This window comes from Diorhabda sublineata, chromosome 9 (assembly GCF_026230105.1).
Source record: "Diorhabda sublineata isolate icDioSubl1.1 chromosome 9, icDioSubl1.1, whole genome shotgun sequence".
Classification (NCBI taxonomy): Eukaryota; Metazoa; Arthropoda; class Insecta; order Coleoptera; family Chrysomelidae; genus Diorhabda; species Diorhabda sublineata.
The window spans coordinates 5,831,694-5,850,996 of record NC_079482.1 but is presented as its reverse complement, the minus strand read 5'-3'; the positions used below and the strand labels follow the sequence as shown (position 1 = coordinate 5,850,996).

The 19,303-nt window shown below is 32.6% G+C and overlaps 1 protein-coding gene and 1 pseudogene across 2 annotated transcripts in view; both read right to left on the bottom strand.

Annotated features, from left to right (window-relative positions):
• Window positions 1-19,303, bottom strand: part of LOC130448657 (frizzled-2) — a 427,377-nt gene that overhangs the window by 131,511 nt on the left and 276,563 nt on the right. The gene's annotated exons all lie outside the window — the stretch shown is intronic.
• LOC130448986 (uncharacterized) lies at window positions 1,251-7,479 on the bottom strand (annotated as a pseudogene).

Below are 19,303 nucleotides of genomic sequence, written 5' to 3'. Positions count from 1 at the left end.
CAATAAGTACGATCGAAGAATATAAATGATTTGAACTTGAGGTAGAATTGTCCCGGAATGGTGCGAAAAACCTCTCAAGAGCATAATCGCAGAGAGTCATTTTGAAAATTGAAGAACATTTTAAAGGCTGTCACCGACTAGTTGAAGTTGAAGAAAGAGATAGTCAAGATTAGAAATCACTAGGGAAAGTTACTAACACTCTTTCGGGATACCGAAGGCGTAATTTCAGTAGGAAAAGAATTTGCAGTTACAGGCGTTTATTATGCCAAAATTACTTAAGTCGATATAAGAAAAACACAATTAGGATCTCTATTATGGTCAACCTTCTTACCTTTTATAATATCAGGAAATTGTGTATTATGTATGGTGTATTAATAGATATTCATATATCAAGTGGATTAAGTAGATGACTATGCCCCCTTTTTAATTATGATCCTCATACGACAAATATTATGACCAATTTTTGACGTTTTTAAAGTGGATGTCAGAAAATGCTGTAGGAAACATTAATGAAACTTTGTTGTTAGGGTGCTTTTATTATCTATTCAAAAAAGTTTCCTAGAACTGCGGGCTAAATTAGGTATAGTGGAATATTAATTTAATGTGAGTTCCAAAAATTATGTATTTAAAACAAAGGTCTGAAGGGACCCAACATGTTATCTAGATAAAATGTCCTAAAATTTATTCATGAAGCACCAAATAAAGTTGCATTATCATTTGTTGCATCCCTTTTAGTATAAGCTGGAGCAAGTATGATTACACTGAAGCGCTTCGGGGGATGGAAGGGTACCATAGTTGCTGAAGCGTATTTAGAGGACACCGTATCCTCAAAAATCTAAGTTTCAAGAATGTTGTTAGTATTATCTGGAGTTTGCATTATAGAAACTAGAGACCTAGACAATGAATCAAGTTAACCTTTGCTGCATGAAATTTAGCTATTAACAGGAGTTTAAGGAATTGTCAATTCTACGTATATGTTACAGACTATTTATGAAAAATAGACCATATTTAAAAGGATTAGTCTTATAGAAAAGGACTGAGGATATTAGTCTATATGTGTAGAAAGCTTGTCTTTTAATGAACTGTCTGGTCCGTTTGTAAAAGGTCTATTTATATATGGCCCAGCTGCACCTACACCATATGTATATTTCTAAGATATTTAAACATAGTTTTTTTATTTATTTATTATAGAAATGACTTATATCTAAAAATGTGTACGTAAAGAATACAAATCAAAACATTTTATTTTTTTATTTGTTTGTACAACTTAAGCTATTATGGCATTTAGAATAACATAATACATTACCTTTTCGACAAACACATTTCTTTGATTGACATTTACCCTTATAATTACATTTATAAAACCTTGTCCATTTCCTGTGGATTGAGCAGTAGCCACCGATCTAAGAGGGATTTATTTGGAAACTTCTTCAATTTTCAAAATGTTAGCAAGGCACGTACTAAATTCTGAACGGATATAGTATTTTGAAATCCCTCCTTGTTTTGTTCCCAAGCGGTAAAACCCATATTCTGTGGCGTCCAGTACTACAGCTAAAACTGACCTAGCATCTCCTCTGCCTCGATCGACGTCAGGAACGAGAATTCTTACAGTTGATCCAATTTTCGGTTTTGGATACCTGCTATCTGATATTGCTTTCATTTGTTTTTGTCTGTAGCTGTAATCCATCATGAGCAGCTTTTCTTGTCATTGCTATGTTTCTGTTTCTAGTGCAAAAACTGCAAATATTTTCCGAACATGGGTTTTCAACATCGAAGCCTTCTTCATTCAAGGGATTGAAACAAGTACCTAATCTTTATCATGATTTTCCGCTAATACTCATTCCAGCTGCTCTTCTATGGCCTCTTCTGTTTCTGTAACAATTTCTATCTCCGAAAAAAGCGGTAAACTGTCCACGTGCTCGGAAACACTGCCATCGAGCATACGGCCTGAATCACATTAGTCCGTATATAAACGGTCTATGAAATGCCATATTTTTTACATATGGGTCTGCCCAATTTGAACCGTATGTATACGACCTCGGCCATATACATAGGGTATGATTTTATATATGGTCTATAACATATATACAATCAAATATTAATAAACTTAAATTAATATTCAGTAAATAAAGAATAATTTAAACTCGTCTCGATACACATACACCGATATATCTGTTCGCAGGCACGCGCGATCTTTCTCGCACAATGTGACGTCACGTTGGAATCAAAATGTGAAGTATCAAGTGATATTTGATGTAAAGACATGTCTATATAATTATTATTTATACGGTTATTGAATTTTCTAGTTAAATTTCACGTTCTTAAGGCCGTGAAAGGTTTACAAGGAAAATAATTTCCTATCTGTTCCGTGAAATAAGTGACTATTTAAAATATGATTACCAAAATTATGAAATTATTCAATTTAATGATATTGTTCCTTATATATTATGGGTATATTTTATTTAGTTTTTGAGCTAATCATATGTAGGTAAATAAACAATATTTTAAACCCAGAGACTTTGCTTTATTGTGTATGTTATTTTGTTATTTACGACATTCATTTACTATTTTTTGAACTAATTATATCCTCTCGACCATGATGTAAAGACTACAAGGTGTGTTCTTCCCGAGGGCTCATTTTCGACTCGTTCTGCGCATCTCTCAAGAGCCAATGAGGATTCTCATTGGCTGCTTTCCAGCTGGTGCGCTATAGCACACCTTGTAGTCTTTACATCATGCTCTCGACTACAGAGTCCTACCCACTGCTTCACCAAGGTCTTGTTTTTTTGGAAAAATCAAAGTATTTAATACCTGCTTCATTGGTATTTCGAATAGTGTTTTTGCATGTACCGACGGCATCATAATAGAACGTACAATATTTTAAAAGAAAATAATAACAGTTAGTTCAACCCAATAATAGCGGTAAACACAAACAAATATCAGTAAGATTCCAGCGTGGTATCATGAGCGAGGCGTGTCAAATATCGGTGAACGTGTATCGTGGTAGTACTGGCAAAACACAAAATTTTTTATTTAACATGAGCTTTGTAAACACAAAATATTAATTTAAACTTTCTTGATTTCATATTTTCTATTTATTTTAACTTGTCTACACTTTGGTTAAAAAGTTTTTCCAAATTTGGTATATCCGTTCCAAAATAGTACTCAGTTTGAAAGTTCATTTCATGTAATTTGAACCATTATTTTTTCTCATTAAATCTCTATTCTAATAATTATCCTAACTTTCTCTTTCCAATTATACTATCCGGTGATTCCATATAGACATTATGTTAAATGTAAGTAATTGTTCGTCCGAATATGGTAAGTATCGATATCAATAAACAAAATCAATCCCAGTTGAAAGAAACACCCACTTGCATTTACCGTGTTTGAAGAAAATGATTATTATAAAATAAATGCAACGTTTCAAAGGTCGCACTAATTTCACTTCGGAACCACCGATCGAGAAAGTTGCAAACAAATTATGATGAATGGACGCGGTTAAACATGTGCCCGGCGTGGGTGAGAGTATTTAGCCTTAAGGAACTCTGGAGGATACAATAGGCATTCAAGTAGATAAAAATTGTTATCTTTTCACCTATTCATCACAATCTTTAGAAAATTTATTCATATGTAATTGAAAATACAACTTGTTATTCATGGAATTAGTCTAGTCATTGGAAATGTAAATTTATTAAACGTCGATACTTTTACAAATTAATTTTCTTGCCTATAACTTTCCATGCGAACCTTTCATTGTTTGCGATATTGCTAATGGTGTTTCATCTCCTTTAGTTAGCGTGCTGTTCTTTCATTCACAGCTTCTAGGGACTAAAATATTGCCTTGGGGAACAAATAGAAATCACACGTTGCAAGATCTGACAAATATTGTGGATAGTGGAATCCCAGTGCTAGAACTGGATTACAAACCTAATAACCGATTTTTAAGATTGAGTTAGCGTATTATCTCAATGGATAACTCATCATTTAGTGTGATATCTTTATCTTAATCGAAATACTCACCAGATGACCATATTTGACATTAAAAGGCAGGGTGCTAATCAGATGTAATGAATGTCATACACTTGTTTTAAGTAATTAGCCTTTTTATTTTCAGTTTATCCATATTTCAAGTGAAATTTCATCATAATTAATTGCTTACGAGTTTACCGACTAATTTGTTTAGATTAGTGAGAAGCATTGTAAAAGAAGGTTATATGTTAACAGTTTCCTCTGTATTTACCAAATTTGCTTTAGGTATCATTGCTGAATATCATTGGAAAGGAAATATGTTGATATATGAATGTCTACAAAATACTAACCGCTTTTATTGTTAAGATGATGGCAATCTTTTTGGGTTGCATAGAGTGAGAAGGCGGTTAGAAAAGTGAACATATTCCAGTAGATGAATAAAGCTATATTGAATCTATTTCCAACGAATTTATGACTGAAGATTTTGACCGGTATTGATGTTTTATATGAAATTAATTTTTTTATATATATTTTTTCATAATTGATCCAAACAAATCACAAATTTTGTACAACTTTATAAATCCGATAAAAAAAATATTTAATCTAATCAACAACGACGCGTCTAGAAATACTGATTCAAGAATTTTCCAAAAATAAATACTTATTGAACGTTTGAATTTATTTCTCTCCCTGTATATATGAAAAAAGGTATGATAAGTAGACAGATTTAAATGCTAGATGACTAAAGACAAGTAAAACTAGGGTATAGAAGCGCAGTATTTATTAGAAAATTCTACTTATAGACATATATACACATATTTTACATTCGGAAAATTATAGAAAAACTACATATCTGTAGAGAAAAATGGGGGTTGCCATTTGAAAAAATTAAGTTTTTAGATAGCGAAATTCGGCACCATTTTCTGAACACCCTATATAAATTTTTATCAAGGTTTTCACAGATTTTGAAAGCTGTAAGTGTTATTTGTGCAAATCCCAAAAATATTAGACCTGACTCACTTAAACTAAGAAATATAATTTTTTTAGTGGAGGGTAGCATGTGTCCAAAAATTTCGAAAATCTGAAATAATTAAAAAATGGTTGACTTTAGGCATACGATGCCTTTTATAAAATAATATTGAAATTTCGCGTGGATTCCAAAAATTTAATAAAAACCATAGCATTCCGTTTAAAATAACGAAGCAAATTTTCAGAGCACTAGTCCCAGTACTTTCCTGTCGTGAAGGACTCTGTACATAGTTCATGTGACAGCGCCAGGTTATGAACTTTTGAACACGTGGACTTCTTAATAGGTTCATAGTTCTTCACTTAAAATTACCAAAAGCCGATATCTTTGACAACGCCATCGTCCAGACTAGACATTCAAATACCAACACATTTCCTTTCCAATGATATTCAGCAATGATTCTCAAAGCAAATTTGGTAAATCCAGAAGAAACTGTTAACGTGAAACCTTCTTTCACACATTCAGAGGCTCTCATTAATGTAAACAAATCAGTATATCCTTCATTAACATCAGATTTGTTTTGTGTTACGTCGGTAAACTTCTCCGCAACTACTTATGATGAAATTTATAAATGTAAAGGATAATTTCTTAAAACAAAGGTATGGCAGCATATTTAAGGATGCCTGAGATGTCATTCCAGTTGATTATCACCCTGGTCGCCTTACAATTTCAAATCTGATCATGTAGTAAGTAACGTCAAATTGTAAGGCTTATCCATGTGTTTAAACTTCACTCATATAAGGGGACTGACCAATCACGTGGTCTGCAATTTGTTCTTCTACCATGAACCAGTGACATTCCGGATTGTCTATAATGAATATAACATTGAAATGTCGATTAAGACGATGGTATCTGGTGGAAAGGCTAGTCACCAGTCGTAATTCGCATGTATAAATGTTTAAATTCAAAAGTTGATTGTTAAGACAGGTAGAAAGTTTATCTATCGGTGCCTTAGATTATTTCTTATCAAACCTTTTAGGGGTACTGAAGTCTGAATCATAGTAAATCATTACATGTTGTGATTAGAACCATTTTAAATGTAGGTAATCTGTCAGAATATTAAAACATCAGGGAAAGAATATATTTCCAATGACGTAAAGAATGCATGTCGTAAAATAAATATTTGGTATAGAGAGGAGAGAGTTCTTACGAATAAATAGACGCACTCGATTTCACAAAAATCAAGAGCCAAGTCGATGGTAGACAAATCTCCATTCAACTGATATGGTAGTAATTTCTGAATTTTTCATAATTATTTCAATTTTATCAACTAACTAACCAAGACCTGTCTAATTCTATCTAGACAGGTAAGTTAAATAATCTTAGTGTTTGATGCCGATGAATCAAATATTCTTCCATCATTAAAAAAATGAGGATATTGTAAAACATTTTTGAAAGTTTAAATTATTATTTTAGAGGCAAAACAACTACAATAATAGACAAATTGATTTATTACCGTAACGACCACATGTAGGTATTATTTACCTGTACTTTTTTTGTGCCAACATTAGAAATTCACTCAAAAGACATTTTTAAAACGTTGAAAACTCAGTAATAAAATCACTAGTACCTGTCAGTTATAATTCATTTCACACTGCCTTTATTACTTTTTACAACCCTTATATTTTTTTTCTCAATTCAAAGTTTGAATGTAAATCATTCTCAGATTTATGAACATGATTTATAACTTAAAGTACTTTTACTTGTTCTTCCTTAAACATATAAATTTTTGTCTAATCAAATTTCTGTAGATGAAAAAAAAACCGTTTATAGGAAAATTATGGAAAAATACTTGTTAAAACGAAAATGTATTTCGTATGTTGTAGGATATATGGTTTCCTTTTGCTGTGTGAAACTGGAGTTAAGGTTCAAAAATATGTGATTCATTTCCACACATTTGCCCAACGAAACTAAGCTTTTAACCTACAAGAAAAATATGGCATCGACATACGACAAAACCAATATTATTCATTATTCAATCTCAAATGGTTGTCAAAAACGATATATTCTTTATTTTTATAAATCGTATTGTTCCTAATTATTATTTGATATAAATCGTTTTTCACTTTATTATCTCACCTCTTAAGAGTTTAGTGCTCTTTTCTCTAGGAATTTTGCAAAATAAATCATGACATGGTTATGCCATTATAGTTCATAATGAAATTTAAAACGTTACAGTGTGGAACAGTTTTGGAAAACCAGTCTTCCTCTCCAAATACTCGCTCGCTTATTGATATTTTTATTCCTTCTATTCATGTTTTCCTTGGTCTGTCTCTTCTTCGGGTTTCTGGTGGTATCTATCTCATTACTTTTTCTGATAGGCTTGCTTCTGTCATTCTATGAACATGCCCGTACCATATCAGTTGTTTCCTTCCTATACATGTTATAACTGTCTCTTCTACATCCAATTGTTCCTTAATTATGTCATCGGTCACTCTTCCCAATATTGATGTCTTAGATATCCTTCTTATTGTGTCCATTTCTGAAGCTTCTATCTTCGTTCTTATCAGAGCAAATAACATTTAAAACAAGAAATCTGTTTGTCCGCAAATGTTCATGAATAATATCCCCATTCCAATAAAACCAATTTTCAAGTACTTAGGGCTGCATTTAGATGAAAAACTAACGTGGAAAACACAAAATCAAAAACAAGAGTAAACAGTTATAGTCTCTCGCGAAAAGAATGCGAAAACTTTTTTCTTTATTGTTACATAATTTTCCAGAACATTTTTCTCATGCCGCTTCTCCAAGTTTTCCCACCATGTATTCCTCTTTCTCGTTTGCAAATATTACCTGATCGAATTGCAAAGTGAAAAAGCAAGTATCGTCCTCAATTTCTATGCCCATTCCTTCCCATTTTCTTTTACACTGAGAGAGTGCTTCAGCTACATATATATTAACCTTCCGCAAGGCGCTTAGGCTTTTGCAGTAGCACCGGGTACTTGCCGTATTCTGGTCGGCAACTTTTGTTTCATTTCACTTCCTAATTCACTCTTAATGAGGATTTAATTTGCTTTAAAAAAATAAACGCCTTCGCAAACACCTTCAATGGCATGAAAACAATATTCGAATATTATTTTGGAATGTTTCCCACATACAAATTCTGAACACTCTTCACACAATTTTATAGTGCTTGATTTTCTTCTTTCTTCAAAGTCTTCAACTTTTCTTTTCTGATAATGAAGGCTTCAGGTCTATAGGAAGTTTTTTTATGTCTGATCTGGCATACAACTGCTCTTTCATTAAATCTAGAACCAGATTTTTGAGAAAAATATTTCTTCGATCAAGAACTTCCACTGGTACATCATTATATGATAAAAATTACCATCAGCCATCTTCTTGTAACTCTTTTCGCCGAGTAACCGGCGCATAATTTGTTGACAGTGTCAATTCCTTCGGTTGTATTTTGAGCTTGTGCTTGTCGATTTCATCATTATTATGCATAGTTTAAATCGAAGCTAAACATTTATTTCTCTTCATTGCGTATGAAACCATTGGCAACTCTTTTTGGAAGTCGAACTGGGAACTGGCAAAAATTTTTGATGGATAGCTGTGGGTGCCTAGGAATGGAATTTTCTTTGCTAAAAGAATCTGAGCCAAGTCGGATGGCAGTTGACAACTTTCACTTCAATGTTAATGGTTTATTGAATGACTGAGATTTATTTCCACTCTTTTGTTGTAGGGGATCAATATCAGGTACTTGAACACAAAAAGTCAGCGGAAAGTTCAATTTCCTAATAATAACGAAAATCCCTGTCTGCCGTCCAACGGACGGTGTAGCGCCGGGTGTAAGGTTAAAATCCCTTGGGTAAATTGGGTAAAATGGATACCTGTCTATGAGTGAATGAAGAAACTTAACGTTAACAAACTATGAAAGGTAGAAATATATTGTTTCATCTTCATCATCCTCATATAACTCCCAGTGGGCAGGACGAGGCCTGTCCATTTCCTTTTTTTTCTGGATCTTTTTGTAGCCTTTTTCCATGTTTAGTTCATCTGTTGCAGTTCTATCCCGATAGATCTTACAGGTCTGTCTCTTTTTTTGGCCTGTTGTATTATAAATTGATGCTTATTCGGATATGTTTGTTGCTGGTTCCTGAATCACCAATCCCTTTCCATTCTCACTTCGTAATTTTCCCTTCTATTTTTTCTTCTTCAGTTTTGTTCCATTACTTATCTTGATTGTTCAAAAAATTTTGTATACAACTCGTGAACATTTGTTAATGAACGATTCAATTTTCTGGAGCATCTTTATATTATATTTCCAAGATTCGGGTCCATATTTTACACTATTCTTGAGATATTTGTTGAATACCATGTTAAAATCTTTTAGCACCTTTTTTCAATGTCAGTTTCAGTACCTCCTTAGGTACTTACTAGCTGCCTAATCAGTCAAATTATTCGACTATTTTACTTTTTGTCAATAGATGACATTTCTGTAGCAGGATCTGTTTCTCTTGTAGGAGATTTTTGTTTCCAATAGACATATTCACATTATTATTAAGTTCTACTTAAATAGTGTCATAACTCAAAAAATTAGAAAATCTCTTTTATGTCAATGTTAGGTCAACAGTTTAGTCAGTTTTTGAGCTATTATCCGAAAAGTGAAAAATAAATTAGAGTTAATTTCAACAGTTTATTACTTAGTAGATTGTTTTTTTTTTGACTTATGACACTATTTGAGCGGAGGTGCGATTTAAATTTCTAATAGCTTCTCTGTGTATACATACAAAAATTGCTACTACTATAAAAAGGAAATTGAATTATTATCTATTTAACGAGACAAACGAGTTTTTTATAGCTTGTCAAATTTTTATTGGATTTAAAACGTATACCTTTTGGGCAAATATAAAAATACTAATTACCAGATCAACCAATTCATTCATTATTATTTCCGTCATGCTTGATTTCTTCTAATGATTGTTATAGAAACTGACTCGTTCTTACTTTCTAGATGTAAATCAATTGATTAGTGATTAATATTAAAATCTTAATGATCGAAATCATGGCATTCCTTACTGTCCGTATTAATTTTACATCTCCGCATATCTTAGTCAGTCCAGTCATCAGCAGCTATATTTGTTGTTAATTAATTGAGAGATAAGATATATCTTTATCTAAATAGACTTGAAACATGGAAGTACAGATTTGAGACACACAATTATTTATTGAAGTGATAATTGGAGATGATTGGAAAGAGAAAGGATGTAAAAGAGAAATCAAGTCAATGCTGATAAAACGTTACAATGGGTAGCAACAACAAACGAAAATTATTAGCAATTTGGTTCCAAGTATGAGCATACTCATGAATAATAACTAATTATACCGTTGATGTTATAAAATAATAAGACCTAATCACTAATCCAAAACTTATTTGCAGCTTGCAAGGTGCAGTGTGCAATCTATGAGTAGTACGCTTGGTGTTTTGATGCTTGATGATCAAATCAACACAAAAATACCGTTAATAGCCAATAAAATGAAAATGAAGATTTTTTAAATCATAAATAAATTAATTTCAGTGCTTTCTCTATATAATACAACAGAAATTGGTAATTATCTAGATTAGGTTACACCCCTCCGAATTTTAGTATGTTCTAGAGAAAATCTTACCCTAACCCAACCTAACCACTAATTTTAACTAAGAATATTGATAGAATATCAATCAATAAACTGCAATACACAAAAATTCATGCGAAACTAAACTATGATGTATAAATTATTTTTCTTTTCCTGGAACTGGAAGTTGAAAAACTATGTGAAGGGATGGTTTCTGCGCCCTACATATATACATCAAATTTTTAAGCATAATTTTCTCTACAACATACTAAAATTTCAACGAAATCGGAGAGGTGTAACCTAATCTAGATAATTACCTAGAAATGTTTTATTTTAATTTTAATGTTATTTTCAACATTTACAGACCGAATGACTTAAAATTATTTGCGATAAAACTTATTTTTGTTAACTAGTGTTATTGAGCATGAAAATAGAAAAAACCCAAATAAATCTCAATACATTCTTTTTATTTGTTAAACAAACGATATATTTCCGACTATTTCCTTCGAAAAATTTAAGCCAACCAAAAAGCTGTAATATTTTATGTTTACCTAGCAACGATCAAATTTCAGCGATAATACTGCACTAGTGCAAATTATCGATAATTTGCACTAGTGCCAAATTTTCGTCTAGGATTAATAAACATCATTTGGTTTTAATTTTATATTTTAAGAAAAGGAACAATTATTGAAAATGCAATTAGAATATACAACTTTACTGGAGGCCGATGATGGTGTTTCTATGCTGCTTCCACCACTTCTTATTGTTACTTCGCTACTGTCATTTCGCATTTTTTGTACAATTTCCTCGTGGTGTTCACTATTTACTTGGAGGTAACTCTTTATCGAGGCCTGATTTGAGTGTCCGGTAACCTTCATAATTTGATTTTCTGAAACCCCAACCTGGGCAAGCTGAGTAACTGCCGCAGCACGGTTCGAGTGATTTGTCACTTTTATTCTTTTCGTGTCAATTCCTATAGCTTCCGCTGCATCTCTTGTCCACTTTGAAATTTCATTTCGTCCTACTGGACAATTTTTAAAAAAACCTATTGATGTTTCTTTCATCCATGATGGGTTTACAGTTAAGAAAAGACGATCGACCGTAATATGTTTTCCTCTTTTTTCTTTCAACATTTTAAAAAGCCTGCAAAATTATAATGATAGATTGTTTGATATCATGCTTTACATTAAATACCTTATTGGGCATTTATCAGGCTCGGTGGTGGATTAACCATCTTTTTTCTGTTAACCTATGACTACGTCCTTGCGCTGTCTTAGAAAAAATAGGATTATAATCTATACGTCCTGTAGGGTTGCCGTAGTTGTCAAATTCTTCTTCAAAGTAACTCAAAAGGCAATTACATGCTTCTCCTCTCCACGCCAGTTCATATGAAGCAATATGAAAGAACTTGCGTTGAAGTCCGTCCGGAGTCGACTCGTCCCAAATGGCACAAATTTTATCAATGTCTTGTCCTGATAGGCTAGATGCACTTGTTTTTCTTTTTACAGGACACTTTTGCAACTGCTTCCTTTTTGCGTCTCTCGCAGTTCTGGCGCATTCAAACGTTACATCTTTAAAAGGATCGAAAATAATGTTAAACTCTTCATAACATTTTTGTTGCAAAATTTTCGCTACTGTATTCCAAAGTGTTTTGACAACACCTTCTTTATATTCTTCCCCATCACTACGTCTCATGTTGAAAGCGAAATCTCTTAGAATTACGGCCAGCTGTGCGACAGAAGTTTCCTTGTTCAAAGTGTATTTTGGTTCATCACAAAATTGTTGAAACTGTCTATTACTTGCGTGGAATTCTGCCCAAAACGTAAACTCATTTTGAAATATTTTTTCATGAACAAAACTGTTGTCAATAAGTTACCGTAGATACCAATTCAATGCCAATATGATGATCGTCAACTACGGTATAATTTAAAGAATAACAAATTTTAAACACAGAATTAAGTTTATTTTAAATTAAATTTTTCTCAGGAAATAGTCTGCCAAAATGCCCTCTCGTGCATGTCAAATTGTCTCATAATTTCCTCGAGTGCGCGAACGCGACAATTTGACATGCACTCGGGACATTAATATTGATAATTGGTATTAGCACTCACAATAAGATGTAGTAACTAAAATTTCGGCTAGTCATACTTTTCCGTTCATTCCAATCTACCGTGGAGAGAATAAACAACACGCTTCATCATTTTTTTTTTCGCCGAAATCTTCACCAACCCTTTAAAACACACACATTCACAGGTAACTGAATCTTTCCGAGATTGTCAAAAACTGATAAAAATGCTCGAAACGTCAATCTTATAAAACGGCAGTCAAAACATACCCACGTAGGGTACCAACCGAAGAAAAACCATATTTCATAACCATTTTATCTGATCTTTGTCTCGAGTGTCTTTTTTTCCTCGTTATTTTTCTTTATTTCGTTCTGCATCAACAATGAATAAGATTGCAGAAAATATTCCACCAGAACATACAAAACTTTTTGTAATCGTATGTAAAAGTTTACGCTTTATCATTTAAACATTTTACCGACTGTATTAGTGATAACTGCTTGACATATGCATGTAATAAACCACTTTTCTAAACTTGTGTCAGGCTGAATCGGAGGTTTTCAAATGGTTTTGTAACATTCCAAGTGAATAATTTTTTGTTTACTTGCATGAAATATCTCAACAACCCAACGATTCAACTCTTGTCAGTTCTGTTGTTTTTTTCTTAGTTTTGAATTAATTTTTAATATTTTAATAAACTTTTTGAATCTGTTGATTATGTAAAATAATGAATAAAAGTTATTATATGAATAATTTCGGAATGAAAATATCCTTATAAAAGTTTTTTGATTGCGAAAAGGAAAATGTGGGTTGTAGAATTATGTAAAGGTATTTAAATAAGTTTCTCATGAATAAATAGCTACATTAAAAACATACCGATTAAATAATAAAAAAATATGTTTCTAGAAAAGGGTAGTTTCTCAGCTTCATGTGCATTCACTTTAATTTATGGTTAACACAGGGCGTAATAACAACCACAGTTAGTAAAAATTAGTTTGCTATAAAATTAATAAACATCTTATGAAAATTTATATTTTTTTCTTTCAATATTTCAGTTAAATGAAATTTAAAACGCGCGCATCGAGCGCACGAAGGTTCGGGCACACAGATTATATATGAGGGTGCATCGAGCGCAGGTATTTGCATGTGTAAAGACGGTATCTTCAATTCCTGTATTTAGCTTAAAGTGTTTAATAACGTAAATAGAAGACAATTATGAAAGAGTTAACAACAGAGAAACAAAGACCTAATACTTTCGCATCAATACCTTTATAGTCATAGTATCCTAACCTAACTTAACCTAACCTAACCATTATAAATTAAAAGAATCTTTTGTGGAAAATTCAAAATAAGTAATTTTTCAATTATCTTGAACCTAATACCAAAAATTTTTTCTATCAATTTTTGTTCAATATTTTACAAAATATTGAGCATTTGCTCATTTTGAAAAATCTTAGCGGTTGTTGATGGTTTTTCGTTTTGCCTTAATGATACTAATTATTCAAAACTTCATATGTTTGCTCATCACTAGGACTTATTTCTTTCGGCAGATCAAATTTTCTTGTGCGCTCATCGAACGGTCTTTGGGATTCGACACAGGTAGTGTGCGCTAGATACTCGAAATGTTTTCTAAATGTGCCTGTGCGCTCGATGCCCGTGCGCTCCTCACAACCCACCGAAATTTATTGATGGTTCTTTAGTGATAAACAGAACGATTTTGGTAATAGTACAAACAGAATTTCTGTATTTAATCTCCAATTCCATCTAATATATCAGGTAATATTCGTAAGTATCAATGGTACATTCTATATTTAAAAATTATCAATCTTCTTCTTCTTCTTCTTCTTATTTTAAGACTATGTCTTGTGTTTTCAAAGAGGCAGCCTAAGTTGTGACTCCGAGGACCAGCTCTCATACCAGCGCTTTGGTGGTCTTCCAGGCGGTCTACTTGTATTGGGTCTCTCTTCCTTTGCGATTTTCGCCAGTCGATCGTCGTCTATTTTATTGACATGATCTCTCTCCATGCTCTTCTTCTAGTTCTGGCCCATCTCACTATATCCGGAGCGTCACACATTCTTCTAATTTCATTGCTCCTTATTCTGTCTCTTAGTGTTTTCCCTGTGATTGAGCGTAATGTCTTCATCTCGGTCATTCTAAGAATCCGCTTAGTAGTTGCAGTCTCCGCCCTCGTTACTATGGCGTATGTCATTACTGGTCTGACACAAGTTTTATATATCCGTGTTTCGCTTTCGATACTTAAAAATTTATTCCTCCATATCACGGTTCGAAGGAATCCTGATAACCTAGGTGCTGCTGTTGTTTGCGTTTTGACTTCTTGTTTCAAGTTCCTATTGCTCGTTATGTTAACCCCTAAATATTTAAAAGACGTAACCTGCTCTACACTTTTATTATAAATTGCCAGTTTGCATCTTCTTGGTTCTCTCGCTATTGTCAAGGATTGTGTCTTTTTTGTCGATATGATCATATTGAATTTTCCTGCAACTGTTTCAAATCTGTGTAGCAGTTTTTGCAAGTTATCCTCATCTTCGGATATCACAACCGCGTCATCAGCGTAGCAAACTATCTTAAACTCATGTTTTCCTATTCTGTATCCCGTGCCTGCCGTTTTTACTTTCTTTTATGATTTCGTCCATTATAATGTTGAAGAGTATTAGGCTGAGACTATCTCCTTGTCTGATTCCTGTTGATACTGGAGAGTTCTTTGTTTACTCTTACATATGTGCTATTTCCGTTGTTCATGTCCCGAATGATGTCTATTGTCCTTTGGTTTACGCCTCGTTCTTTTAGTAGCAATCTTCTTCGATATTTATTAAATGTCAAATGAAGAAGACTTGATATGAAGTCTCAAAAATATATAGTTGTACCGAAAACGATATAGTGCTTATTCAAATTAATTATTGTGGCCAAAATGAGTTTTTTTTATATGAAATAGAATGTAAGGAAAAACGAATACATCCATTTTGAGTAAGAATTCTGTTTGAAATATTTGAAGTATTTAAGTCCTTCTAAATTTCATTCGAAATTGTCTCGCGAGATTGCGGATTCATTTACAAACAAATAAACAAAGAAGCAAAGCGAAGATAAATATATAATAAACTTTGTAAAAGTAATTAAATTGTAACAAAGCTTATAACATATTTCGGTTGTAAAAAGTATATTTTTGGTGGAATTACTTGGTAGTGGTTGAATTTAAAATTTTAAACGACCGTTCCCGCCTACCTAATATTTTCAGTGCATCTAAGTTGTAAAGGATCGTGTGTCACATAATAAATGGTGACAATGCATGAATCAACTTTATTAATTTGACATCAGAATGTTGCTAACTTCGGTGGGGGTGTTACTTCAACTTGCATGCTATTTTTCATGGTTGATGATAACAATCTATTGAAGAGCAGTAAGTCGAACCTTAAGTTCGTTTTTCATTGTAATGAATGTATTATTTTTTCAAATTAGGTAGAATATTACTTTTAGTTGGTTTATAGAAATATTTCGGCAACCTTCCATTGCCTATAAGAAAGCTTTTGCGTGTATTTTTAATGGATACGTAACTTAGAATTATGCGGAAAGGTAACAGGAACCTGCTTTCCAGATATTAAAGCGAATCATTCATTACCATTTTTTGTAAAAACATGATAAAAAAGTATGAATTTCTTTGTTATTTCCCTTATTTTCATTTGCATCGTTATGCAGTAACTATATATTGCGGTTTGCTTACTTCATTTCTATAACTCTATTTTTTTACATATTTCTTTTTCTCTCTGTATTGTATTTATTTATCTCATGAATTTTTGTATTTTATGTTTAACTAGACTTCTTTATTTCAGTACAAGCTTCATGTTTATTCTCTTGTTGATTAGCCAACTTCTTCTGCCATTTCTTTAAGTATATATTTGAATATTCTCAATTATTTTTGGTAGTTCATCTTTCCGTTTATATTCCTTGGTTTTTGGTTAATATTTCTTTTATTTCATTTGAAGCTGTTGATAATAGACTGCACGTGTTTCTATTGAAACCTTTATTAACATTTCTGGTGCTTCTGTCCATGTAATTTTTAGCATTTCAAAAGATACAAACCTTTTAAAAACCGAATTCCAGCAAATAATTTGAAGAATGTACAAACGTTTTTGACATTGCTCTCTCGATGTAACGTTCTGCTTAAAGTTTTTTCTAATGTAGATCACTAAACTTGAGTCATGTACAAGTTTACAAAAGTTGATAATTTGAGTTAATATGACCTTTCATTACCCTTGCAATCTTACGTTCTAGTATAAACTTGGACGAGTCTTATTTCATAAGTTATTTTGTTCAAAGGTGTCCATCCATTTCTCGATAGATACTTGCAGAAAACTCATTCGGCAATGCTACAAATCCTGATTTCTCTATTCCCAATTGACTTTCGTAGCCTGGTACCCAAGCTATGATAATTATGTTGTGCGGCTAAAATTTCCTAAGGCATATATAAACATATTTTGTATTTCGTTTATATAGCGGACTTCTTATTTTCATAAACTGTTCTCAGTTGCCTCATGATTGGACTTTGGTTGTGTAGAATATGATTTATATTATTTTCTTTGTAGAAAGAGACTAATACTTCATCAAGCTTAGAATGTTTCAATTTCCTTGGTAGAGGGAACGATAGTTGTTTTCTGTGTGATGAATTTTGAGTTATTTGTTACAAAAACTTTTACTACTATAACTATATACAGTGCTTTTCAGATAAAAGTATCCACCTTTAATAACTTTTGTAATACTGGTATTTAGAAAAAATCCAAAAACACGTCAATTTATGTTGGAAGGGGCAAGCATTATGGCTTATTTAAACTTACTGGAAAAGCCACCCCCTCACCCCTAGCAGCATCCCCTTTATTTTTTTAAATTACTTTTCATATTTTTTATGTAAAATTTGGATACTCCTCTTTGAGCTGATTTCAAAAATGTATAATACTTGTAGGTTAAAGTGGTTAGTTTATGAGATAAACAATTTTTCTTTTAAGAGCACAAATTTTACTTATTATTTACTTTCACCTTATTTGCCTGTACTAAAATGAGTTGTACAACAGTTCAAACTCTTTAATCTTTTTAACTGTGCTATTTATTCTACTTAAAAAATCCAAACAACAAAATTACAGTTTGACATTGTCAACTAGAATTTGTAGTCACTATTGATAGTGTAATTTGATACATTACTTATTTTGTTTCTCTGAAATGGTTTACTCTTTGCAAGAAAGAATTGAAATTGTAGGTTTATACTACCAAAATAATAATTGTGCAAGAGCTACTGCTAGAATATTTAACGAATTACATGACGGAAGACATGCAACTCATAAGTATGTAATTCAACTGATGGAGAAATTTACCACAACAGGGTCTGTTTGCAATAAAGTGCATAAGCGAGAGGGACTCGTAAATAACGAAGCAATCCAAGTGGCAATTTTAGGGCAAGTCAGCTTAGAGGCTCAACAACCCCAATCGTTGTCAACAATAAGTAGAGCGATCGGTGTTTCATCTTCTACAGTTTTCCGAGTTCTACATAAATTCAAGTACCACCCATACAAAGTTAAGTTGGTGCACGAGTTGAATGAAGATGATTTTGATCGTCGTCTAGAGTTTTGCGAATCAATGACGCAAATTATCAATAACAATCCACAATTGTTAAACAATATTTGCTTTTCTGATGAATGCTCATGGCCATTAAATGGTTTAGTAAGTAGGCATAATTGTAGATATTGGGCTGAAAGTGATCCACATATTATGCGTGAATTCCATACACAACATCCCCAAAAGTTAAACGTTTGGTGTGGTATCCTAGGTGACCACATTGTCGGACGTTTCTTCATCAACGGAAATTTAAATGGTGAATCATATCTTGAGTTACTCAGGGAAGGCGTTGACCCACGTATTACAACAATAATAGAAAATGATGATAACCTTTCCGAAGATTTACTGGTATTTCAACAAGACGGAGCTCCCCCACACTATGCTATGCCTGTCCGACAATTTTTAAACGAAACATTCCCCGCTCGTTGGATAGGTAGAAGGGGGCAGATGATGGAGTGGCCACCTAGGTCACCGGATTTAACACCCCTAGACTTTTTTTATGGGGGTATTTAAAAACAAAAGTTTATGCTACCCAACCAGAATCTCTGGATGATTTACGAGAGAGGATAGAAAATGAATGTCGACAATTAAATCCAGCCGTATTAAGCAATGTCAGAGAGGCATTTCAAAATAGATTATACTATTGTATGGAAGTGAATGGTACTCATTTTGAACACTTATTGTAACTTCATAATAAATAGCACAGTTAAAAAGATTAAAGAGTTTGAACTGTTGTACAACCCATTTTAGTACAGGCAAATAAGGTGAAAGTAAATAATAAGTAAAATTTGTGCTCTTAAAAGAAAAATTGTTTATCTCATAAACTAACCACTTTAACCTACAAGTATTATACATTTTTGAAATCAGCTCAAAGAGGAGTATCCAAATTTTACATAAAAAATATGAAAAGTAATTTAAAAAAATAAAGGGGATGCTGCTAGGGGTGAGGGGGTGGCTTTTCCAGTAAGTTTAAATAAGCCATAATGCTTGCCCCTTCCAACATAAATTGACGTGTTTTTGGATTTTTTCTAAATACCAGTATTACAAAAGTTATTAAATGTGGATA